The sequence below is a fragment of the Spermophilus citellus genome (genome assembly GCF_964194105.1).
Source record: "Spermophilus citellus genome assembly, chromosome: 8".
Lineage (NCBI taxonomy): Eukaryota > Metazoa > Chordata > Mammalia > Rodentia > Sciuridae > Spermophilus > Spermophilus citellus.
In genome coordinates this window covers 135962277-135989482 of record NC_138189.1, presented here as the reverse complement: position 1 = coordinate 135989482, position 27206 = coordinate 135962277, and the positions used below count along the sequence as shown (strand labels likewise).

General features: G+C 40.8%; 1 protein-coding gene across 9 annotated transcripts in view; it reads left to right on the top strand.

Moving 5' to 3' along the window:
* Nucleotides 1-27206, top strand: part of GAB1 (GRB2 associated binding protein 1) — a 117277-nt gene that overhangs the window by 41580 nt on the left and 48491 nt on the right. Inside the window, exon 1 of one of the 9 annotated variants that reach the window (XM_081303416.1) lies at nt 11196-11344. The exons of the other annotated variants lie outside the window; for them this stretch is intronic. The gene's annotated coding sequence lies outside the window, so the exon portion shown is untranslated. Of the gene's footprint in view, nt 1-11195; nt 11345-27206 lie in introns of those variants that run through there. 9 annotated transcript variants of the gene reach the window in all.

The window sequence follows — 27206 nt, the reverse complement described above, 5'->3', positions numbered from 1 at the left end:
AGCCCAGTGTTCACTCCATTCTGCTGCAGCGGGGATCGTCTTATTGTTAGAGTTCAGTGCACTCTGGTTTTTAAAAATTGCATGGACTGTAGCCTTTCTAATGACAGCCAATACTTCAGCGGAGGAAACTTGCTCTCAACGGCTCTTGGCCCTCTGCTTTCACAGGAGGTAGCTCTGCTCTTAGAAGCCCGCTCCTGAGTCTTTCATCTCCTACACTGGCCCGGCGTGTCCACTCAGGATGGCTTTTGTTATTAATGTGGAGTCACTGACTTGGGTGCAGGCCAGGCAGCGTTACTGAGGTCATATATCACTTTCCTAGACTCTGGTCATGAGCAGGATGCTGGAAGTCAGAGGTACAGGGAAGCTGCCCCTTTAGGCAGCCCACATGAAAGGTGTGTTTGTTTTCTTCATCATGCTTATATGAATAGATCGCTCAGTAGCTTAGTGGTATTTTTTTTTCTCTTACTCTGTGGTCTTCATGCTGAGCTGCTGTTCTGCTTACTCTCTGGTAGACAGACTAATGTTCCTTTTGTTGAGCATCTTTTCTCCATTGTTGTTTCATTGTTGAAAATTTTATTCTTCATTAAGAAAATATCTATTTAAGGCTGATGGGATTTCTCAATGGAACTGTAGGTTTCTGTAGGTGCTGTATAATATACTAAGGCATCTGGGGATTTTTCTGTCTAGTTGCTCCCCCTTCTCCTTTTCTCTCTGTAAATGAAATCACATGGTGGAGAAAGTACTCCTGTAAATACCAAGTGAGAGTGCATGTCCCCCCCCCCCCCCCCTCCCAGCAGTGTAATTGAAGAACATACTCTTATTTTCTGCTCTGCTTTTGTATTTGGGGCGTGGGAAACTATGTTTTTGTTGTTTTGGAAAAAGCAATGGAATTTTATCAGGCGTTGCCCTGAAACTCCCTACCTTCTCTTTTTCCTGAAATATTTCTTTCAAAGTCCTGCACTGCTCTGTGAACAGGTTCCATCATTTAGAAAGCACCAGAGCTTGGCCAGTTGAGCCCTGTTTGGATGATCTGCTGGCTCCATGAAAGAAGGTATTGTTTGTCAGGGGAAGATAGAGTCTGAGAAAACGGCACTTGAGGATCATATGACCGTTAGTGTGAAGTGTGGGGCAGTGGTTTGTTAGCTCAAACGGTTAAGATTTTTTTTTTTTTTTCAATATCTGCAAATAAACATGTGGCCTCAGACCCAGTTTTGCCTTGTGGACGGGTAAGGGTGGGGACAAGATAACGTCCTCCAGATTTAAACTGTATTCTGACTTGACTTTCCTAATTTCTGTGGTTTTAAGTAACTCCCGTTGTGAAATAACAGCTGATTCTAGTGGATTTTATTTAGCTGCTGCAAAATTGGGACCTGCATGTACTTTTTGTTAATTTAACAGTTGTTTTCTGCTGTTTTCTCAATTTGAGAGCAGTAATTGTGAATCATAATTCCTAGAAATATTCTTCTGCAATGCCATGCCACAGATGTTTGAGTGCTACACATTCTTCCCTCTCCATTTTAATGTTAGTTTACTGGAGTTAAAATGTGGATAATAGCTGTGTGTTGTAATGGGCTGGACCCTCTCCCCAGAGACTCTTATTTCCATATGCTACAGTACCCCTCTGATCTTTGTGAAACATCCATCATCAAATCATTAAGACTTGGCAAGCTATTTAATGTGTGAGTCTCTGAGATTTCTGTATATGATTTGGACATAGAATAGCTTGTCCTATTTCTGCATCCTCTTAAGAAACACATCTAAGGGAGAGGGCTGTGCCTTTAGTGTCATGATATTCTTTACTCCTTGTTCTCTTAAAAATATGTACCGGGACTGTTCACAGTGGTGCATGGTAATCTCAGCCACTCAGGAAGCTGAGGCAGGAGGATTCCCAAGTTTGAAGCCAGTCTGGGCAACTTATTAAGACCCTGTCTCAAAATAAAAAATAAAAAAGGTCAGTAGTGGTATAGGGCTTGCCAAGCATGTGCAAGGCCCTGGGCTAAATCTCCTGTATGACAAAATAAATAAATACTTATCCTGTTATGATATATTATAGAAAATTTTTAAATTCTATAAGTATAAAGAAGAAAATGAAAATCTCTTGCTATTCTACCACTCAGAGAAAAAACAGCTATTAAAATGTTGAGATGTTTACTTCCAGATTACTTTTCTATGCATATTTATATATTGTCATTCATTTTGTAAGAACTAGTATAAACTGTTTTGAAACTTGTTTTTTAAACATAAGATAATGTGTTCGCATTTCCCACATTCCAAAATATTCTTTGAAAATGTGATTTTTAAATAGCTGCCTAGTTTTGTATCCATTATGATTTTGCTTAGGAAAAAATTAAAGATATGCCATAAAGTTAGAAAGCCCATTTCAAGGATGTCTCCCTTCCTAATTTGAAAAGTAATTGTTTAAAAGGATAATTGAAAACATGCAAAATTCATGCTTTACTCAACATAGACTAAAATGCTTTGCTATACTTCTGTAACAAATGAGTGTTTTCTTTCTATAATCCTTAGTATAGTAAAAATTAATTACAATAATTTTAGTTGGTTATTATTCATAGCTGTTATTTGTGATGTTTTCAAAAAGTCAATTTTTATCTTGTTAAAAAAATCAAGCTAATTTGAAACACCTTTTTTTCCTTAAAATTTGAAATAAGGTTAATTTTTTTTTTCCTAGCTAAATTTTGGGTTCATCCACCATGGCCAGCTGGTAGCATTGGCTCTGCTGTAATTTTAGGGTGAATTTGACTTCCTTGAGCCTCCAGGCTGCATAGGACAGGAGAGGCCATTTCAGTCAGGGTAATGGAGCCAGATGGTCCCAATGGAGGGTGCCAAGCCCCCAGCAGGGATGGATGCACATTCAGCAGACGAGGGGCGACGGCAAATGTCAGTGGTCCATCCTTTCCTGGAGAGAGGAGCTCTGGCCTTCTGCTGGTGGATTTTGCCACTGCTCTTGCAGACTTGCTCAGTCTGGTGTAGTGAGTGTCCAGGCTGCTAGCTCCCAGTGAGCAGGGAGGCAGGAGGTGATGGCACTTGCTGGGGCCAGTTGGCAGCCACTGGGACTGTCTGATGAAATCCACTTTTGGCATTCTCAGAGTCTTTCAAAGGAATCTGGGTAAGCCCTGTAACCTTGTGCCGTTGGTTCACTTGGCTCTTAGAGGGGAGTAATAATTCAACTGAAGCCATAAGTCACTGGATCTTAGTGGATCTTAGTGGTTTTCAGTTGTGAAAATTGAAACCTAGAATCACAGAACCATCTCTAAATATCACCCTAGTGTCTGTGGTTTGTTCTTGACTTGAGGGCATTGATCTGGAGAAAAAGATTCTCCTAAGAGTCATATATCCTGAATTTACATATCTGTGCAACATATTTAGGAACAGTACCACTTTAACCTCTCTGAATTTCATCTGAAAAAAGTGACCACAATAATAGTTGCTTTAAAGACAAGTGAGAGCTTGTGTTTTATAAGAGTGAGGCACAGAGTAAGCCCTTACTGGATATTAGTTACTGTAATAATGATAGATTTAGGCCAAGTCATCTGACCCCACTGTGTGGGTTTGTGATTGATCACTGGGGTTCTTTAGTCCTGGAACAAAGTTATTTTCCTTTCTGAATTAATTGCAGCCTTTGGACCCTGAACTAAACTTGAAAATGCAACTCTTTATTAAAAGATACCTGCGTTAGTCAGCTTTTCATCACTGTACACAGAATACCTGACAAGAGCAACTAGAGAAGGGAAGGTTTATTTTAGCTCATGGTTTCAGAGGATTTAGTCTTTGGTCAGCTAGCATCACTCCTTTGGGCCTGAGTGAGGCAGAACATAATGGCAGAAGGGTGTGATGGAGGAGGGCGCTCGGCTCATGACAGCCGGGAAGTAGAACTAGAGATAGAAAGGGCCCAGAGATAAGAAATACCCTTCCAGATACACCCTCAGTGCCTACTTCCTCCAACCATTCCCCACTACCTCCCTAGTCCACTCAGCTATCTGCAGTTTAATCCAATGGATCAGTCCACTGATCAGGTCATGGCCCAATCATTGCCTAAAATTTTGCCCCAACTCTGAATCTTGCTGCCTTGGGGATTTCGACATATGGGGCACATTTGGGTGGGGAGGTGTCTTCCAGATCCAAACCATATCAATTCCCAAAGCACGATCACTTAAACAAATAAAAAGGTTTTGGTTCTGTTCATCTTTCTTTCTCTATCAGGACCATCCATTTGACCCTTACTGGTCCATAACTAGGATGGTACCCTAATAGACGAATTCCTTCCTATTATTTCTCTGCCAGCCTGAGACTGCTGGCCCCATCTTCAGAGATGTCTCATCACAAACTCATTTCAACCGTCACATGACCCAGCTTGCTGCAAGGGAGGCTGGGAAGTGTGCACTTGAGCACGCCAGACATCCTGCTGCTAAAGCTTCCTTGTAGAATAGAAATGAGGAAACATTCAGTGTTCTGAACGCTAGAGCAGCCTGCCACCTGTATTTGTAATAAAGTGGGACTGGAACACCGCTGTGCCTGTTGGTTTACAAATTGACTATGTCTACCTTCATGTCTCAGTGGAAGAATTGAGTTGCCACGGGGGCCATATGGCCTGGAAAGCCTACAGTATTTACTATCTGGCCCTTAGCAGAAGTTTGCTGACGTCTGCTTTAGAAAATAGGGAAATGAATATGAGGGGAGTAATTCATAGTTTGTACCACAGTTTACTACATGGTATGCGCATGAGTCACTGGAGATGGCCGAGTTAGGACTTTGTACTTATGAATACTGTGGTCCACAGCGGGTGGTGAATTGGTATGCAGGTGGTTGTTGGAAAAGGAGCCCACATGAGGTAATCTGGTGGAACTGAAGGGGGAAGGTGCAAAGCTTGCCTTAGTTTCCATCTGTAGAGGTCATACCCTAAGGGCTTTCTCCTCTTCCTGCAGCTCTTGGCACCATCGTGCATTTGATTCTTGCTTGGGTCCTACTGCCACTCGTGTAGGTCAGACCCTTCCCACCCATTGCTTTTACTGGTCTCCCTGCCTGGAGTCTCGGCCTCCTCCAAAGTCCCTCTGGAAGCGTGACTCTTTGTTTTTTCCCTCATAAAGACTTTCCAGTGAGTCCCCATTGCCTCCTCATTAGAGGCTAAGCAAGGTTTGTCATTGAAGGTCCTCGGCTCCTTGGCCCTAGTCTTCATTTCCGATCCTGTTTCCTCTCACAATCTCACAGCACTCTGGACTCCCGCCTTGTGGAAGCACTTTGTGCCCACTCTGCAAGCTGTGCCATCTGCACATATTCTTCCTGTTGTCTCCTCTGTGTCACCTGCCCAGAGGCTTTGGCACAGGGTAGGCACATTCCTGGCTGGGGCTGAGGAGGACTTCACATTGGTACTTCTAGGAGGATGTGGGAGGTCCATCCCCTCTCTAGCTGTGCCCCTTCTTCCACGCTAAGGCCGAACACTCCCTCCTAGAATGTTCTTCATGCTTTCTTGATGTCCTGTCACGTCTTTGCTACTTCCTGTGTTGGATTCCCTGTCCATCTCTAATTTTGCCAAACCTGGACCTGAGGTCAGGTCCAGATCTGCTGGAGCTGCACGTTCTTTACTTTCTTCTAGTAAGTGCCTGGTGCCTGTTGTGGGTCAGTGTTATAGTGATGCTGTCTACAACCAGGGCCATCTACAAAGTGGTGCCTTTTCCTAAAAATGTCCTTACCACCTGAAGAATGTAAGTGAAAAATGAAAATAGAACTATAATAATAGTTTGAAAATGAGTATTGGTTAAGATCTTTAAAACCATGAGTGGTCTTTCACTTGTTTTGAATAAAAGAAAACTACATTCTTAAAACTCTTCCAAAGTATTTGATGCATTCTTACTGAGAAGTTTTAAACAGTTCCTTGAAAAGAAATCAGACAGAGCTTTTGCTAGGTATAAGGAGGAGCTTGAGTGTCCCAGGGGGGCTGTCTGCAGCAAAGCCACCCAGTCCATTCAGTAGAGCAGGCTTGGAACATTTTCTACCCCACTCCCCAGGCTGCCAGAGATGTACCTGACCTCACGAGGGTCTACTTACATCATAGCCACAGAGGGTAGTATTTTCATAGCTTCATCTTTCCACAGTTGTCCATCAAGAGTTAGAAGAGCTTTTATTTTGATAGAAATGATTTACCCTACAGGGTGCCGACCCTTTTTCTTTCCCTGTCTTTTTAACCAAGCATAGAATGAGGAGGCCCATAGAAATAATGAAGTGCTTGCTTATGCTGGCTAAGAACTCACGTTGTTCACTCATCTAGTATTTAAACCTAGTGGGGTTGAAGTCAGTGTTGGAGAACAAATGGATAAGCATAAATTTCAAATGTTTACTGAGACCTGCTCATGGGGTGGGTAGGAAAGATGCCACCTCGGCCAGGTGGGTGGGGCTTCCCGTGTGCATTCAGGAAGGATGCACAAAGCATTCCAGTCCCCTCTAACAGAGAGATGTCAATCAGGTAAGGAGGGAAAGCAACAATTTATTCTGGAGTTTTTCTAAGTTTAAGTTAGGATAAAAACCATTATGGTTGTATGGGAGTCTCTGCTTTGTCTTTTCTTCTCTTTTACTTACTATATTCAGTGTCAGGCAGAGTACTCAGCAAAGTGTGTGTTCTGTATATATTTGTCGAATGAATAAATAAGAGGATTCTGGCACGTAATTGTAAGAACTTTCTGGAAGATGAAAGGATTCTTTGGCAAAATGATTTCTTTATGATGTAAAGACAAAAGACGCTTATCTTCCAGCCGGCCTCCTCCTTACACCCTGCCAACCCCCTCCAGTTCATACCTCTCTGGCTGGCGAATCTCCAGGTTGTAGAAGTTTAGGAGGAGTGAAGGTGTGTGGCCTCCTATTTCTGAAAGGAAAACCCCAGTGTTGTGTAACAGTGTTTCAAGGGCCCTTTCATAATAAACACAATACTAAACACAGCCAGAACAAGTTTATTTTGCATTAATAATGCAGTATTTTTACAGTGCTGAATTGAGGTGCAGAACTAGGCCTTGCTGGCAACACAGTAAAATATGAGAAATGGAGTAGAAAGTTTCATCCAGAAAGCTGTTTCTTCTTGGCCAGCCATCTGATTACTTCGAAGTTTTGGAGTTTTACACGAGTTTAGATCTTTAGCTAGCAGTAGATTAAAGGATGTTTGTGAACAAACCAAATATAATTTATGTTTCTTGATTTCGAGCTCATGTTTCTGTTCCAGGTATATTAAAGATACCACATAAGAAAAATCTCAATTACAGTGGGATAATGCGTTTGGTTAGTAGGTTTCCTTTTATGAAGCATGGTAGTTTAGTGGTTAGTTTTTAACTTGCACCATTCAGACCTGCCATTCAATGATGTACCATCCTTTGGGTTTGTCCTTGGGATAAAATGACTCAGACCACTAAGTGGATGATTTTTCACCTGGAAACTGGAAGTAACTAGTTTCCTCTGAGACTCAGTAGTGAAATAATTCATGTAAAGCACCCAGAACATTCATACCTGTAGTAAGTGTAGATATCAGATGTGATAAAGCCGTGCTGCTGGAACAAAGAGATCTCAAAATGCAGTGAGTCAAAGGAGATATTGCTGAGTGTTGTGCTCCTGTGACTAGGTGAGCCTGCCCGGATTGCAGAGCTGTCTCGGTCCCTTCAGACGTTCAGGGACCTGGGTTCCTTCCACGTTGTTGCTCCACCCACCCGCATCTTAGAGCCCATCTCTGTCATAGATAGGCCATGGGCATATTCCAGTCCCAGCTGAGGGGAGGGGAAAGAGCTCAGAGGCAGCACACCCAGTGTCTTCAGACCCAGCACCTAAAAGGCACACATCCCTGCCGCTCACTTTCCATTGATGAGAACTAAGTCCCATGGCCACCTCCAGCTGCCAGAGGCTCAGAAGTGGCATTTCTAGCTGGATGGCTGATTACTGCTCATTCACTGTGGAAGAATGGAAGAACGGACTTGGGTGAGTAGCTAATGCTGTGAGCCAAGGTGCTTAATAAATGTAACCATTATTTATATATTAAAAATTAATAATATTTCAAAGAAAGCTCTAACTATCCTTGTTTTAGGGCAAGATAAATTAATGAACTATTACAGCACAGAGTTTGTGTTTCCCATAAGGTGGCAGGGTTTTTTGTTTTTTGTTTTTGGTAGGGGGTTCTTTAAGTATTGAACCTCAAATCCAGGCAAACTTCAAGGGAGAAAAGAGAGTTCAAATAGAAAGGAGTGGAAGGGTGGGAATGTGGGAGAGGAGAGAAGGCTGATTGACTACTCTGGCTGATAAAAAGGTCTGTACTGTGCGTTCATACACTACTGGCTCCACTCTCCAACTATCCATAAAATACTTAACAGGTCATTGTGAACCATGATCATCTTGCTGTGCTGCAGAACTCTAGAACTTACTGTTTCTCACTGTGTTTGGGTACCGATTATGTAGCCTCCTACTCTCCCCTCCCCAGCCTCTGGTGATAGACTTTTCTCTTTTTTAACATCCTCCTGTAAGAGACAAAATGTGGTTTTTGTCTTCCTGTGTTTGACTGATTTCACTTAGTATAATATCTTCCAGTTCCATCCATCTGGCTACAAATGATAGAACGTCATTCTTTTTTATAACCGAATACTATTCCATTATGTATATCTACCACATTTACTTTCTCTATTCCTGTGTTGATTGGCCTCTAGGTTGATTCCATATTCTTAGCTATTCTAAATAGTGCAGCCATGAACCAAATAATAACAAGGAGATGGAACCATTGATCACCCTGATTTAATCAGTACATATTATTTTTATATATGCATATGTATATATGCACTGCAGTGTATCTCAGAAAAATATGTACAATAGAAGTAATAAAAAGTAAATATAGCATTAAAAAAAGAGAAAGAATGAAAGAGACCTGGGCTGTAAATTAAACTTAACCCCTTATCAGACCTGGCAAGGACAAAGTACACCGGCTTCTAAAGAAACTTTCTGGGAGCAGCAGTTTTTTTAGAGCACAAAAGAGAAGGCAGAGGGCAAGAGAATCACACGGGGGAACGTGCACCTCCAGTTTTCTCTTTGAAAGATCAGCTTTGTTCTAGGTAAAGAAAAAAAAATCACATACATACTCATCAAGATTATCTCTGACTTGTCACTATTGCCCAAGAGAAAACACAGGTGAGGTACACCAGTTTCTGCATTTAGAAGAAAGTACTTGAGGTAAAAATTAACTATTAAGTAAACAACTTTTTTTTTTTTTTTCAGCAGAAGAAGTGCAGGAATTCTTAAGCCTAGTTGTGAGTAAAGAGCCAGGGTTACTGCAAATATTATTAAATGCTTATAAATGCTCACATGCTTTTTTTCTTGAACACTCAGCAATTGCTAAAGACAATTAGAAGACCTAAGATGATGTCTTGGCGTGATTGCCTGGTATTTTTTTTTTTTTAAATCTGCAATTTCAGGCTTGCCAGGTAATATACACAGGAGCTTTCTTATCAGAGTAATGTTCCTGTGTTTGATAACAAGGTGATCTTTAAGAGAAGGCATCTGCCTTTGATTTTATAAGCAGCCTGTTGCCTAACTGCTGTAAACAGCTGCAGTTATTTTAAACAGATGGTTCCAAGTTAATAGGGAAGAAATTAAGAGTGAGTTAGCTTCTCAATTTTTAACCGCCCCCCCCCCACCCCTGGCAAAAACAATGAACGGAATATACTTTGGACCAAATTTTATCTGAATGCTTATTTATAAGGAGCAACTTCCGAGAAACTGGGATTTGTAGATTGATCTGTTATCTGAAGATTTGGTATCTTCGGAGAGTGGTAAGTGGTGGTGACGTTGTTATTGTAACTAGGTTGGTCTGTGCCAGATCACCAAGAAGAAAGAATGCAGGATGATGGTATTCGTATTCTTATGATCTCTAGACTCTGCAGGTGTCCTGACTAGTAGTTAATATGCTACTTTTCTTTCATTTCTGGCATTGAAGATAATGAGTATTTTGATACTGCAACAATGAATTAATGCTTAGAAAGGATTTTGAAGAGAAAGGTATTTCTTCAGTACACAGATGCTGGTACTCATGTGAATAGGGTACAAAAATAGTGGTTGAGTCCAACCGATAAAGATGATGAGTATCCTGAGTTTTTAAATTGTGAAATACAAGGTTGTTGAAGATTTTTTAAAATTGCTTCTCATTAGTGGTAACTTCACCTGGTTCTTTTATGTCATCTGTGTATCCTTGTGTCTACAAACCACTATGAATCTTTGATTGACCTACACTGTTTCAGGGTCTCACCACAAATGATATTCCTTAGGTTTTCATGGGCTATGGATGTAAGCTACTTGTTTTTGCCTGTTTGAATGAAAAGGAGTAGACTAACTCAGACAAAATAATCAAATTATAGACTAACCATTGGCCAGCTGTGGCCTTTAGGGATGATATTGTCTAAGAAGGTTCCTCACGTTTTTTTAAAAGATTGTAAAGGAAAAGAAGGTGAAGAAGAATATGAGCAGACCATGTGTAGCCTACAAGGCCTAAAACATGAACCATCCAGCCTTTTACAAAAAAGTCTGCTGCCTGCTATCATGGATAAGGACCGTAATTAAGGGCATTGCTCTGGGGCCAGATGTTGGCTTGTCCATTTTCAGGATGTCTTGGGTAAATTACTCAATCTCTCTGACTGCTTTTCTCATCTATAAATGGGAATAATTACAGCCTACCTTGTGGGGTTGTGGTGAGGATTAGGTTAACATAAAGTGTTTAGAACAATGTCTGGTACTTAATGAGTACTCAATAAATGTTAGTAATTGTTATTATTATGGTGGAAAGAAGTCTTGAAAGAGCATCTAAACTAGTTCTTGCTTTCAAAAGGTGAATATCCACATGATCAGCGATCATTTTCTCTTTTCTGCAATCAAGAATGGAGGGCCATTTTCTTTTTAATGGTGCCTGCTTTATGGAAAAAAAAGTTAAGATGGGCCCATGCTAAAATGTAAAAACAAACAAACAAAAAATTCTTGAAAACATAAAAAGAAATACTACCATAGCTACTTTTTAATTTAAAAGGATAGTCAAAGCTCATTCATTAAATGGCACTTGTCTTTTTAAAAAAGCAAACAAAAATGCTTTGATGTACTTGTAGGTCAAGCATAAGAAGAAATGAAGTAGACAGAAGAGATAAGAGATGGAGAAGAGAAGATCGAGTTAGAGCAGGAAGCAGGAGTAAGGATAAGGAAGGAAGCCGGCAGGTGGGGAGGAAGGCTGAAGGTTTCTCGGGTATCCAGTGTGGATACCTGCTCTTCCTTCAAGACTCCACCTCAGTTATTCTGTGTCCAGTTTAATTGCTCCCATTTGCAGGAATGTGTGAGTCCTTCTGTTTGATCACTTTCCATTGCAGAAATAAATTTTTAGTACCAAGTATGTTTACTGAACATACATTATATATGTATATCTTTCACATGTGTATAAAAATCATAATATTTTGTGTATTTATTTCTAAAGACAAGCAATTCTGTTCCCTTTAGACACTTGCCTTAATCACCATCGTTGTCGTCGTCGTCATCATCATCATCGAACATTTGATGAGCTTTGAGATAATGCTTCTTTATCTTCTCTGATTCTTCTGCTTGCTCCATGTACCATTTCAAGTAGAGAGAAAACACACTTGGTGACTTTAAAATCAGAAAACACTTTAAAAAACAAAACAAAAATAAATTAATGATGGGTGGTGTATTCTCTTTTCCTTATTTTTCACTGTTTGTGTATCCTCCTGATGGATATTGGACCAGAGTGATGGGCGTTCAAGGATGGGTATTTGATGATGTCAGGGGACTGAAGTAATGGCCTTGCGTGGAGATTACACAGTGAAGCCCCACATTGATTACCTCATCTTATTACTGATGGAGACATTTGGGAGGACAAGATTGCAGAGCTTTTAAGCCTGTGTGGCTCCCAGGATCTGATGCTAAGAGCACACGCTAATTGTGATCGCCCAGAGAGACTGTGGGAAGGATAGTGGTGGCGTGGTGTTGCACGACCCGATTACTTAGGTAAGGGCAGGACTCTCTGATCAGCTTGAATTTTCCTTCCTAGCCATTACAGAATGGCTTTTTCTTAACTGTTTTCCTCTCCCTCAAATTGAGTTCAGTTTGCTGAGGTAGGCAAATTTTTGTTCCTTGAACTACTGTCCCTCTAGCAGCTAGAATGATGAGTCGCACATATGGTAGCTTGATAAGTATTTCTGGATGAGTGAATGAATGCATAGATTCAACATAGCTAATCATCATTCCTAAGAAAATATTGTCCTCAGATCCATGTAGTGGATGTGATTTTGTGAGTCTGCGCTAAGAAGAGTATTTTTAATTTTTTGAATGCTTTCTAGATACACAGTCGAGTACATAAAAGACAAATTGAATGTGAGACCCATGGTTCTTGGATTCATATTTTTGTCACCTTAATGAGCAATGAGATTGTTAGATGCAAGTTACCAGGCAGTTAAAGCAAAGTGTTTGAGCGCTTTCAAAGCACTATTACTTCCTTTATTCTAAGAGATTAATACAATAACTATTAATTTCTTCTGAAACCATGTTCTTTCAAATAAAAGCAAATTATAAAACACTATTATTGACCACTAGGCTGTACTCTTTTTTTTTTTTAAAAGCATGCCTTCTTATACCCTTTCTTAGGACTTGGATGTTACAGAATGAGAGAGGAATACTACTAATGAGGGGGGATGGTGTGCTGGGATTGGTGGGCCCATCCAGGAGAATAGGGTAGGAAATGGCAGGAGGAGAGCCCCTTCCAGGCTTGTGAGCACCCTTTCCTGGGTGTGAAAGGGGATCGGGGCTAGATTCCAGCAGACTGGACTCAGGAGAGGAAGGGATTGATACCACAGGGAGTGGTGGGAGGTTGGGGAGAAGGGGCAGGTCTGATAAAGGCCATGGGGAAGTTGAAGAAAGAAGCCTCTGTTAGAACTTTACCATTTAATGGAGCCATCTCCTTTGAGTGGCATGGAGGGAGTGAACTGACACTGGACAAAGTTGAGAAGCCAATGTAACCCTAGCCCTTACTTGGGACTGGAGGGGAAAACACACCCCTGGTCATGGTAGTGTAAATGCTGTTTATTGATTTGAAAGTCTTCCCTCAACCTTTTTTTTTTTTTTTTTTTAAAGAGAGAGTGAGAGAGAGGGGGACAGAGAGAGAGAGAGAGAGAGAGAGAGAGAGAGAGAGAATTTTTTAATATTTATTTATTTTTTCATAGTTCTCGGGGGACACAACATCTTTGTTGGTATGTGGTGCTGAGGATCGAACCCCGGCCGCACGCTCGCCCGGCGAGCGCGCTACCGCTTGAGCCACATCCCCAGCCCTTCCCTCAACCTTTGAAATGGGAAAAAAAAAAAAAAAAAAGCACAGGAAATCGAGCTGGTTACAGGACAGAATGTAAATGTTGTCCACTTTGACAATGTGAAAGTATAGGTACAGCAGATGAACTCAGGCAGCCTGAGGGCATGAGGGAAGATGGAGAGGATGAAATTCCAAGGAAGGAAGAAGATGAGCTCTAAGATGCATGCAGTAATCAGTGGCTTAAGTGTGTGGTTAGAACCCCCCTTGGCTGAGGGACTCTTGGAACTGGTGGTATTACTACTTTGAGAGAAAGGGAGAGGATAAGTTCTCAAGATCGGGCTTTTATAATGTCCAAAAGTGATAGGACATAGATGAATATACCATTTGGAAATAGGAGGTGTCCTTTTCTAGAGTACTTAGGATAGACTGAATCCAGCCCAGATGACAGACTTTAATGAAGGAACTATGATGCTGTGAGCTGGGGGTAGGTGAGAGCTTGGAGAGCTTTTAAAGTCTTGTTACCTTTATTCTCAGAGGTTAGTATAATACTACTAATGGAGCTGAGTGACAGAAAGAAAAAATAACTGCCAGTTGAAAAAACTATACACAAATCCATTGAGAGGGGGAAATGATGGAAGAGCGGCCACCTGGGGGCGCTGTGGTCACAGATGCAGCAGCCACTGCTGGAAAGAGGGGGATCCTACCACCACCCTCCTCACACAAAGGGCGGGGCTGGGAACAGGTAGGGTAAGGTGGAACGGGGAGGAGGTCAGCCAAGGATGACCAGCAGGGATGTGGGTGATCACCAAAAGAAACCCAAATCAGGGCAGGCTTCTCTTAGAGTAGAACTGGGGGTGGAGATGCCAGGGATGGGGGTTACTGCGTTTCCTGATAAGCATTTCTGGGAACTGATGTTTTAATCTCCAGTAGGGCATGAATTTGATAGAATGGGTAAATATTTGCATTGAATGCCTAGTATTTCATCTAAAGTGTTACATGGGAACCGAATGGACAGTACTCAGAGTCCCTGCCCTCAAGTTGCTTATGGTCTGTTTGGGATGATAAAATGCTAAACAAAACCAGCAGAAAGCACGATAAGTATGATTATAGGTTGTGATTGTGATTGACATTATAAGTTTCATAGCATACACCAAAAATTAATGCTATGTATAAACTGAATTCTGCTAATTTTTACAGTATAATTAGTTGTTTGGGAGTGGGAACAATTCTTTCCTGAGCTGCACAGTTTGCTGTATTTAACTGTGAATACACTGCTTACTGCAAATCAGATACGCAGATGGAACAGCTGCCCCTTCATTGTTTGGTTCTTGGTTACTCATTTTAATGAATAATTTGAACAGACTCCAAAACATTAAATTAAATGTATAAGCATGCTTTAAGAATTATATCATAATGTTGGTATATTTAAAACAGTGGTGATATCATTGTCTAAATATAGTAAGTTTGAAGAAATTGAATTATTTGAGCTGTTTTATCCTCTATAAATAATTTGGCAGTAAAACAGACAAGGGATAAAGATTAACCCAGAGGTCTGTATCCAAGTATAGAGAGCTGGGAAAATTCCCCCACCTCCTTCCTCCTGACACATGAACCGTGGTAACTGGAGTAAATCCTATGGGAGTCCTTGGTTGAAATTTGCTTTTCTTGTAGAGATGTCAGCAGTGACGGAGACTTGAGAAACGCATTACAAATACAGGAGTTTTCTTCTGTCTTCTTTCAGGTTTACTTTTGCTGAAGGGTTTGTTCAAAGGGAAAAGGTAAATGTACAACAGAAGACGGGTTTCAGCTGTCTTTGCTCTTGCCCACCTTTTATAGAATTCCTAATAGTCTTCAGAAGGATTCAGGTTTTGTCTTCTTATAGCCTGGGCATTTACTTATTAAAATAAACCCTGATTTTTGCCTACTCTTGTTTCCTCTGTGAAAAAGCAGGTGAGGGTTTCTTAAGCCCATACTACATACATGTAAAGTGTAGTCATAAATTCCTGGAAGCTGATTGTTTTTAGAGCTCACCAAAATTATTATTTTGTTGCACTGCGACAAGGGATGTTAAAATGGTAATTAAGTAAGGGCAGTGTATTTTAGTGAATTCATTCATTCCAGGTATTATGTGTATGGATTGTCTCATGTAATTCTGCGGTTCTAAGAAACAGAATTCCTACTAATGCAAGAGTTTTATGTGTTCTTTAAACATGAGCGGAAACCCAGAATTACCTCTAGAGACCATTTTCTTTATTATAATCTTGAGTAATTATGCATTCTGGTTGCTTTAGGAATTAAGAAGCAGAGCCACTGAATGAATCATATAAGGCCAGAAACTGTGTTCAGTACTTGTGTCTCCCCTTCAGAGACCATTTTCTGATGTTTTGATCAGGTGTGTGTGCCATTTGTATAAACCTGGCTGACAGTCTTGCAAATGTATCACTAGTCACAGGGGGCGGAGTCTCCTGATGGGTTGTTTACGTAAGTCAGTAGTAGTGCCTTACAAGAACTGTGAAGGTGGATGGGAAACTCTAGTATAAAATGAGCCCCCAGTGTAGAGGTGAGTCTGGCTGATGTGATGATGAGATCATAGCAAAGCCCACACCCCTCTCTAGACAGAAAGATCCCCGTGGAGATAAGCGTACTTTCCGAGAGGAGTCACACTGCCACGCCTGGCATCTCCGAACCACTGTCTGTGTTTTGCTTTACCTGTTCCTTGACGTCTTATGGAAATGAGTCCTTAGATTCTCAGAGCTGTCTTTAGGTAAATAATTTTAGTTATTCATGTCTAGGATGTCTGAAAACCAAAAATAAAGGGGTCAGACTACATTACTGTAGTCACCAGGAACTTGTGAATTATTTGTCTTATATGTTCAAATCTGGAGATGTCAGCTTTTCCTTAAACAACAGCGATCAAAAATCCAAAGGTGCATAAGGAAATAGTTTACCTTCCTACGTTGATACAAAGTTTTGTGTGTTGTTGTGTGGAAGGTGTTGAATAGGAATTGACAAGTTACCTTTCTATTCTTGAATGGCTGGTTTGTAAAAATTGAGAATAACATCTGTGTGCTTTGTTTTATTTTCTTCTGCTGTATTTTCATTTGTTTTTTCAGATTTTCTCAATGCTTCCTTTTTAAAGCTTTCCCTGCTCGTAAACTGTCCACCAGGGGGCAGAAAAAAGAACAGAGAAGAAAGGGAACCCTCATCAGCCTTTGCATTCACTGTGCCTTTAAGCCACATTTCCTGCTCCTCCTGGAAACTGTGGGGGAAAGTTTTACCACTTAGTTGTGTTTCATAAAAAGCATCTAAAGTGGTTTCTAGTTTGCTTCTCTTCTGCCTTTAAAATGTACACACATTTATAAAAGTTCAGTGGCAATTCTTCAATTCCTTATCAAACTACTTCTTTTGATTCTGGTATGCCCATCACGAAACCATAAGAAACACTTAGAGGTTCTTTACTGATGGCTACAAGGATCAGCCCTCTCAGGTTCATTTTGCACAGTGCATCAAGACCTGCATTCATTCATTCATTTGCTCATTCACTCTTGAGTCTCTGCCTTTGGTCTGGTGTTGTATGTGCCAGAATGGAGCAGTGATGGGGACGACCCCAGGAGGTCAAGTGTACTCACAGGGTCGGCTCCCGGTGAGAAGAGTAGGCCCTGAAAGGAAGCAAGGGATTCTCCACATCTACAGTGCTGGGTACTTTTTATTTCTGCTTATTCTTTCAAGCTGCTTATAAGTATTAGGATGCCATTGTGGAGGTGGTTTGGGGGCTTCAGTTGTGAGAGAATAAATAAGCCCTTCCCCTTCCTCTGTGCTGTCATGTCTAGGTGGCTAGCTAAAGGTGGTTTTGTGTGTGTGTGTGTGTGTGTGTGTGTGTGTGTGTGTGTATAAAAAGGAGGATCTTTTTTTCTGGGGAAATTGGATTCTGTATGTATATGCTGTATGCATGTGTGGAAATATGACACTGGAACCAAATAATATGAATAATTAATAGATGTTAATATAAAAATGTTTAGAGATCTTTTTCTGGCTTAAATTCATCTATTAGATTTAATAAGTCATTCTGTACATTATGAGATTGCAATTATTAATGAACACAGTCACAGCTTTTTAGTCTAGAGGATTATATGTAATTTGCTTTAGTCATTATTTGCCTAGATCATCAACTGCATGCTATACTAAATTAGGCAAGGCCTAACAGGACATGAAGAATGTCCTCTCAAAAGAGAGTTATAATTAAACCCCTAATTGCTAGAGTATATCTGGGATGCTCCACTAAGAAAGACCATGGTAAATAACTAGGTTGGGTTTTTACAATCATAAAATACATTTTGTTCATTGGGATTCAGAAAGCACTTAAGTGAAAGCTTCCCCTTTCCTGTAAGGCCTTGGGAAAAGTTGCAACAAGTGAAAAATTAAACTACTTAAACCTGCCTCAGAAAGTTAAAAGTGTGGCTCTTGAAACCAAATTTAAAGATGCATTTGTTTTCAAACACTAGTGGAGGGGCTGCGATTGTGGCTCAGTGGTAGAGTGTGACCACTGCATTTGATCCTCGGCACCACATAAAAATAAATAAGATAAAGGTATTGTGTCTATCTATTTTTTTAAAAAATGGCTAATAAATAAATAAATAGCTGAACCTATAATCCTAGCTACTTCAGAGGTTGAGGCAGGAGGATGATAGGTTTGAAGCCAGCCCGGGAAAAAAGTGATACTATGTCCAAAATTTAAAAAAAAAAAAAGAGCTACTTAAAAGAATGTGAATAAAAATTAGATAATAATATGGAAAATATCTATTGGTAGTGATAGAATTATATGTAATTTCCCTCTAACTTTTCAGCTGATTTTGTTGTTGCAAATAGTTTATTCAAAATAAACTAGCTATACTACTAATCCAGTTTTACTCTGGAGAATACTTCTCTTCGCTATTGGACAACCTTCAGAAATACACATTCTACCCCAATACTTGAAGAAGCCCAGACATTTAAAGTTGATTGCATACAAATACAGGGCTAAGCTTGTTGGTACAGGTTTTTCTTCTCTGATTTTTTTAAACAGCTGCTAAACTTAAAAAGGAGTTCTTAAAAACTAAAGACAGGATAAAATTTCAACCAATCCTATCTAAAAGTTAATATCAAAGTATAATTTATAGAGACCAAATAGTCTTTTTTTTTTCCCCCTACACTAATAAAATACTCCTTGGAATCCTTAATGGTCCGTCTTAACACAGCTGCTCTGGGCCATCCCTGTTGACGACAGCATCATGGTTTTTATTTGGAATATTTTCCTGTGTTTGATTTGGAACATCTCACTTTTCAGGAACAAGACAAGAATTACAACTGTCGTGTACAGCATGCCTGTGCTCATGGACCAGGTGGGATGGGGGACTGGGGCTGGTGTGTCTGCGTTCCAGATGACTTCCTATCTGCCTTCATCTATTGCACAGTATCTACCGTCTCAGGAATGAGGAAGGGAGAAGGGAACACTGGATTAGGAAGTGGATGTATTGAGTGGAAAACTACAGGCAGGATGTCCCCTTCAGAACTTCATGAAGGTCAGGTTCCACCGGTGACAGAGAGTTTGGGGTTTGTGGTCCTCAGAAGCCTCTAATTAAGTGGGAGAGAAATACCATCTTTTTCCTTTCCTGCTTGCCTTCCTGGTCCCAAACCCACCCCTCCTCTGCTCTAGTCAAACACCAGCAGTTCTCTATTTAAAGTAAGGTACTGAAATGTGAGTTTGTGCAGCGCAATGTGGGATGGTCCTGCCGTCACCTCTGAACACACAGAGCCAATCCCAGCCCTCCAATAGGTTTATATTTAGAAAACAGTGTGGATCCTGTCTTTTTAAAATGCTGTAAACATGTTTATGTGGTTATTTTTAGCTTTTACAGACTTTAGTGAACTTCCAGGTTGGCAAGTCAGCACAGTTGGTTGTCATCTATGTCTCAGATGCCAGAATTTTGTGAATGGCCCTGATTGTCTCCCAGGGTTTCTGACACTTCAGAGCCGAGGAGGGCAGAGGTCATCTTGTGTCAACGGTGTGTGGTGTAATATATATTAGTGATTTCTTTTTTAAATAAACTGGGCAACAGTTTTGCCTTGAGTTAAAGGTGAGTTGGCTATGCCAAATGGCACTGGTACTCTTCTGGCCCTGCTCTCTTTGCCCAACATTTTCTCCTGGTGCTCAAGCTGTGAAACACACACACACACACACACACACACACACACACACACACACACCCTTACTCACTGTTATTTTCAGTCCATTGTATCTACTTCCTGCTGGCCAAAGGTTATGAAGCTTGTGGGATATGGAGGGACATGGAATGTTGACAGGAAAAAAACTGGGCTCATTTGAGGGCCGACCCACCGTGTAATGGGTAAGCTAAGCTCATGGATCTTTTGCAAACAGAGGTAAACAAACGGTCAACAGCTTTCCTTGTATGGTGCAATCATCATCTGCCATGTTGTACAATGAAGACTCATTTTCCCCAAGATTCATGTTTGGTGAAAGATGACACCTCCACTTTCAGGTGGCATCATCTCAGCACCAAGGCTGATCCTCCCACGTTCCCAGCAGAGATCTTGACTTGTCTGTGGAGCAACTTTCTACTTAGTTTGCTTCCTCTTTGGAAGAGGTTATTCATCTTGCATGTCGGATTCCATGTACTTTAGCCAGTCACTCTGGTATACATAATTCATCCCTTTGGAGATGAATTCTTCCCAGGGAAGTTTTTCATTACCACATCTTTGTCCTAGAAGGTTTAGACCAAGTTCTAGTACTCAGGAAAACATGATCCTATGCATTATTCTGGCTTATTACATAGCAACGTAATTATAGAAGTTTAAAATTTGTTTTAGAGACACTTCAGTGCTTTTCTTCTGTTTCCTAATGTGAAAGTGTTGTTTTTGAACCGTGATCCAAATCTTAATACTGTAATATTCAGTGAGAAACTTAGACAATGGGAATGTTTTCGGGTTTTGCTGGAAACTGAAAAAACACTAGTTCTATCTCAGAAATTATTATTTTGGATTGATAGAACAAGAAAAAGAACTTAGAAATCTGTTTTTTGTTATGGAAGATAAAATCTGATTTTAAAAAATCAAAATGGCTATTGGTGTCGTGATTTTAAAAAAAAAATATTTATTTTTCAGTTTTCGGCGGACACAACATCTTTGTTTGTATGTGGTGCTGGGGCTCAAACCCGGGCTGCACGCATGCTAGGCGAGTGCACTACCGCTTGAGCCACATCCCCAGCCCCTGGTGTCATGATTTTTTAAAAACACTAAGTTATTTAAGCAACGATGTTCTTTTCCAAATACTGATAATAGTGACATGCATGGGGGGTGCATTTGTGGAGTAGAAGAAGTTCGTGGAACACAGTAAAATCAGGAAATGGGTTCTCAGGCGCAGTGCTTAGACTAGCATTACACAGTGGAACGACTCCTTGTGGGTTGTTTTTTTTTTTTTTTTTTTAATTTAGAGCTACACCTGCTTCAGCAATTGTTGTTGCCTCTTCCTTAAGTTAAAGAAATGTCCCTGAAAACCGCAATCTCCATTAGACAGCTCTTAGCATCATATGGCTGAACTGAAGCAAATACATTAAAACCAGTTCCTTACTAGTGCCAGTCCCTTCTCCAGGTCTCTCTAACCACGTGGCCAATGGCTCCTGTGATGGTCAGCACGACCCACTGCAACCAGCACTGCTCTGAAACTGCACCTATAATGTGTATCTGTGCAGAAAAATGTGAGGCCTTGAATTGGAAATGTGGTATCAATTTCTATCACATAAAACAGTAACATTTAAGTTGAGTTCTTACCAAGTATGTGGGTCTTCTCATGATTCTGCAGGAACTGTCTGAAGCTGTGGGCTTCTAACATTACCATATTGGCACGGTGCCAGCTCTGGGGTTCATATTAATTTGTCCCTTAAGTTGGTTTCACTTTTTGTTTACGGATCCTTGAGGAGGCAGAGAGTTGATGGAGGTTGTAGCTGAACTCTTAAAATAATCAGAAGGCCGTTTGTATCATTTCACCAAATGATCGTCCATTATACAGGAAGATCTGGCATCAGAAATTTGTTTATTCAGGTAACATTTATCACATGTCCATTCGCTGCCACATCCTTTAAGAGGAATAAGATAGGGTCTTAGGAGAAGAAAGCGGCTATCTGAGGACTGCCTGATGTGCAGGAGGAGAGTATCATGATGGTGATGTGCACAAGGTGCTGGGGACACACTGGCGTAGTCAGCTTGACCTGACCCAGGTGACCGGAGAACCAGAATAGGCAAAAAGGAAGGTGTTGCCCGTATTCCTTCACACCAGATTCTACTTTCTGCAAATGGAAAAATGAATGTCTTGCTGTGATATCTCGAAATTGTGGAAATTTTGCAAACCATGGAAGAAAAGACATCTTTCAAACGCTATGCCACGTTAATGGTCGTGCAAGACTCCTCTGTGGGAATGTGTCATGGTTTATTTACTCTGTTCCCTACTGCCACCAACCATCCTGGTTCACCCAGGAGGGGGATGGAGAGGTTGTCCCTAGAATATGGGTTCTAAACCTGGGCCGTCCTAGGAAAACAGGGATAGTTGGTTACCCTGTCTTCAGTTGCATATTAGACTCTTTCAGATATTTACAAATAGAACAACACTCTGGGATATTTTGGTGCCTAATATTTAGCTTTATTTTGTGCTATTCCATAGGAGAGATACTTGGAAATGCAGTTAATGGCTCAGTGACTGTGGGCCTGTCTGGAGCTCATGGTGACATGTGGCTCTTTACTCTACTTTTGCTGTATTAGGCTAGGTTGGGAGAACTCTTTCTGGACCTCTACACCATCTTGGCCTTCATAGGTTCATAGGGAGACGTACCGAAGGCACAGCCAGGTACATTCTCGTTCTTTACTAGCTGTATCTCTCTTTCCAAATTTCAACTGGCCAGATGACATATAAACTCCAGCTACCTTATGTCTAGGCCAGAGTCAGGCCAGAAGCCCCTTTCCAAAGGTGGAGTGGATATCCTGACCCCACTTCCCAATGCCCATATCTTCACCGGAGCTCACCCACTCTTGGTGCACATGGAGGGTGAGGCCTGATGAACCCAAGGTAGGCTGGCTTTCTTCCTAGTACATGCTGAACTCCTACTGTCACCCGGGGCCTCATCCAGCTCACACAGAAGGTGGCATGCTTACCTTGGATCACCTCCTAGCCGGACTCTTATTTCTCTTTAACCTCCTCCTGGTCAGGGTAAGGAAACCTGGAAAACCCCACAGTCAGAATGTGGACATAGCCCCGAAGTGGGGACTGTGTCGAGAGAAGTAAAATATTAGGACAAGCAGAAATCCACGGGTCCCACCCCACAGTGTTGTATAGGGAGTTAATGCCACCAGTGGATCCGCTTTCCAGTGTAATGTTGGTAACTCAGTTTCCCTGGTGGGGGTCCAAGGCAGACCAGCCTCACACCAAACTGTTGTTGGTAGAAAGGAGAACTGAAGTGAAATCCTGGCCAGGCATTCTTAACCTGTGCTGCAGCAGTCCTTGGGACCCCTGAAATGTGCACTGTTTCTATGACCCTTTCTCTAGGAAAAGTTTCTGCAGCTGTTTTTCAGATTCTCAGAGCAGTCCCTGCCTCAGTAAAGATTTTAAGAACTGTTTCTATATATCGAATACTCAGGAGTATATTTTTGTGATTGCTTTTTCTGTTTGTTGTATATAGAACTTGTACCTAGGCCTTGAGGTAGGCATCAATTTAGCAATGGTGACAAGTAAATTATATGTACCCTTACTGATCATTTATAGTTCCCTGAATTTTTTCCCTGGCTACTGTATCATCCCAGTTAAATTTGGTTTGGTTTTTCTGGCTTTTTTTTTTTTTTTTCTGGCTCTTTTAAAATTGTTTTGTTTCCAGCTAATTGGTTTTTGCCCAGGCAATGTATGTCGACTCTAATATTTAAAAAGTTGATGGAGTAGCGAAGGCCTGGATCTAGGCATTGTTCTACAGTATTTTCAGTGCATTCTTTTGTTTATATTACTAAGCTAAAGTTAGCACAGATAGTACAAGGCTAGAAAATGGTGACAATAGTTTGAAAACAGGAAATTTTAGGCTTGTGTGTGTTTGGGACAGATGATCATAATGATAGAGTCGGTGGAGTGGAAACTTCCAGCCAGCCTGTTTTTTCCTTATTTTGCTCCATTAGAAAAGATAGTGCTTCCTGGAAAACAACCCGAGCACATGGTTCTCTTTTGTCTCTACTTCATGGTTAATTTGTTTTTCTTTATTTTATTTACCCTAGTGGGATGATTATAGAATTCTAATATTTTTAAGAAGTACAGTAATTCCCAAGGTGCTTGTTTTAGATATTGAAATATCTGAATACGTGACCATGAACCAACATGGCTTTTAAAGAAAAGTAAAACAATGTGAATATTCTAACCACCAGCCTTACGGGAGGGGAAGAAATGTGTTCTCCTGTTTTCAATGATCCCAGTTTTCCTTATTTGTTTGTTTTTAACCCTCTAAGTCCCCATCTTTAAAACAAAGTCATCATATTTTATTTGTCTAAGCCATTTCCTGACTAAGACTCATTCCAGATGTATCCTGGAATTCTATATTTAAAAGAAAGGTTAAATCCGCTAGTTGCAGAAGGATAGGATAGCAAGATGACACTTCCATGCATACATAAACTTTTGCGTTTTAGTTTTTTTGTGTACATCATTGCCAGATTTTAAAAAGTTACTCAAATTTCTTTCTTAGAGCCATTTTGGGCATAAATTTTTAAAACATGTAATTTTTTAAAATTATAAAACAGTAAGTGGAAGCTTCTTGGAAAAATTATCAGACTAAGTATATAAAATAAGAAATGTGAAATTTGTCTGGCCCTCCCATCCCTTTTAAGTAGAGTTATCACAGTCAACAATTTGGTATGTATCTCTTCAGACCTGTTTTCTAAATATGGTTTGTTGTGTGTGTAATGCACAATTATTTCAGACAACTGGAGTTATACCGCTGTACAGTTCTAAAACTTGCTGTTTTCATTTACCAATTACCTTGTGGACATTTTTACATAAAGATCCATTTCACTTTTAACTGTTTTGCGTAGATTTATTGCACAGTCTTCTCAATTATCCTTCATATGAAATTTACATTGAAACCTGTATTATAAAAAATAGCATTTGGGGACTGAGGACGGAGCTCACTGTCCAGTGTGTGCAAGGCCCTGGGTTCACAGCTCCCAGCACTGAAAATATATCTACATCTATATCTACCTATCTATCTGATATTTTCAATTTGTAAGACGCATCTCTACCTCTGACATTTTACAGATTTTTGGGATTATACATAAATTTGAATTCTGCCAAATAACTCACAGTTAAAAGTCTCACTTCTTCTGATAGAAGTTGAAGTTTCTTTCAAGGGATTTTAAGTAGCAAGGCTCAGTGGTACACACATATAATCCCAGCTACTTGGAAGACTGAGGCAGGGGGATCCCAAGTTCATGGCCAGCCTCAACAACTTAATAATGAGAGTTATCTCAAAATAAAAGATAAAAAGGGTTAGGGTTGGAGCTGAGTGGTCAAGTGCTTGTTGAGCATGTGCAAGGCCTTGGGTTTGATCCTGGTACTGCCAAAAAAAAAAAAAATGTCAAAATAGAAAGTTTCGCTGCACGTTTTCCTCCCACACCTTCTTAGGATAATACAGGGTTAGTAAATTGCCATTGGTGAGGTTTCGTAGGGGAAGGGCAGTTGGCTCAGGAAGGTAGAAAGTGCTGCTGTGCAGCTGTCGGGTCTGGGGAAATGTGGTCAGGCTTCATCAGCTACTGAGGGACCCCCGTGCTGTCACCTGAGTGTGTTATCAGGTGTGAAGGAGGGGCTTGGGAACGGCTACTGGGTGCTGCCTGCTGAAAGCCTAGAAGAGCAGGAGCACAGGGGAAGTCAGGGGAAGCTTGAAAGTTTTGAAGGATGAGTGGAAGCTCATGGGGGGAGGGTGATAAGGTGCTTCAGAGACCAAAATGAAAGGTAAAGCCTTTGGGTGCTCACTGTGGCCATCGTGGAGCTGAGATTGGAGAGCACCTGGTATGCCATCCCGTTAAAGGAGTTTGGACTTAATTACAACTTTAGATATCCCCCTCACCCCCCTGAAATGTCTTCCTTTAAGTTCACTGGCTCTCTGCAACCATTCTGGTGAGCAGAAAACTTTAAGACTATCTTATCAAGGCTGTGCGCACTTATAATGTGTGAAATGCTGTCTCAGATATTAAAAAAAGGGGGTGATTAGGAATGGCCTCAGCTTCCAAGCTTGATGTCTAGTTGGGAAAATCATGCGTAAGCATTTGGAAATGTAAAACACGCGGCCCTTCCCATCCCACCCATCCGGCAGCAGCACAGGAGCCCACTACAGGGCAGAAATTGATGGGTGGTTGGGAGTTAGGGAGGAGATCCTGGGGTTCAGAAGCAGTCTTTAAAGAGTGGACTGTCTTTGAAAGCTGTTCAGAGATATCTGCCAGGAGGATAAATATTGTGAGCAAAAATAGGAAGATCCAGACCGCACTGGCACAGCAGAAGGTGTCAAAAGAGAAAGAATTACATTAAAAAAAAAATTCTGTTTTAAGGAAAAACATGATTCTGTCTTTTGGTTAGAACTGTGGGTTTAATCTTGGAGGCACGTCAGAATCACCTGCTGAAGGTTTAAAGCTACTGTACCCAGGTTTACAACCCCCATCTCTCTCTCTCTCTCTCTCTCTCTCTCTCTCTCTCTCTCTCTCTCTCTCTCTCTCTCTCTCTCTTCCTTCTTAAGTTTTTCTGGATGTTTCTAATATGCAGTCTTCTGAGTTGAGCACAAGTGGGTACCAATCCCAGTTCTTTGCCTGCCATATGTTAGCAGTTTCCTCAATAATTAGCTCTTCCAGGAAAGGTGCAGGGAAGGGATTAGGGGGTCTGGGCAAGCCATGGGCTGCATCATTCTCCACCACAGAGAACTCAGAAAACAGGTACACAGCAAGGACTGTGTTTTTCTTTAAAACGGAACCCATTTACCATTTAGACCAAAGAGACATATTTTACAAAATTGTTAATAATAACAACTAATAGTTTTGGATTAATCCAGGTGGGTTTTTTTTTCCTTCCCACTAAATAAGGGGGCTCCATCTGTACTTCTTGTCAGTATGTACATATTCAAGCCCTGTGGTGTGATGTGAGGAGCCTATTTTAGCTTCAGTGTGACAGGTCTGTCTTCAGTTTAGTGTATTCAATTTGCTTAAGTGCAGAACGTACTTAAAAGAACTGTTCTTTTAGAAGTGAAGTTCAAAAATACCTCTAATATCTGTACAGTGACACCTCTATCCTCGCCTGACAGTTCTTGAAAGGACTGGCCAGATTGCAGTCATGTCAACATTCCTGTAATGCATAGAGGGTGTGAGAACATGCATATTTTTATCCTTGCTTCAAAGAGTTTTTTTTTTTTTCTGTTTTTTTTTTTATTTTATTTTATTTTTTTTTCTCATTTTATTTTTTTATTTTATTTTTTTTTAATTATTTTATTGTTGGTTGTTCAAAACATTACATAGTTCTTATTATACCATATTTCACAGACTGATTCAAGTGGGTTATGAACTCCCATTTTTACCCCGTATACAGGTTGCTGTGTCACATCAGTTACATTTCCATTGATTTACAAATTGCCTTTCTAGTGACTGATGTATTCTGCAAAGAGTTTTTAATTGCACGTTTAGCAGACATGGACAGAGCACCTCCTTGGGGCCAAGCAGTGGGAGAAATAAGAGGAAAGGTGGAAAGGCACGGCTCCCTTTCTCAAGAAATGCAAATGTAGAACTGTCTGACACATGATGGGAAGGAGAATGAGGTGGGAGCCCAGAGCCA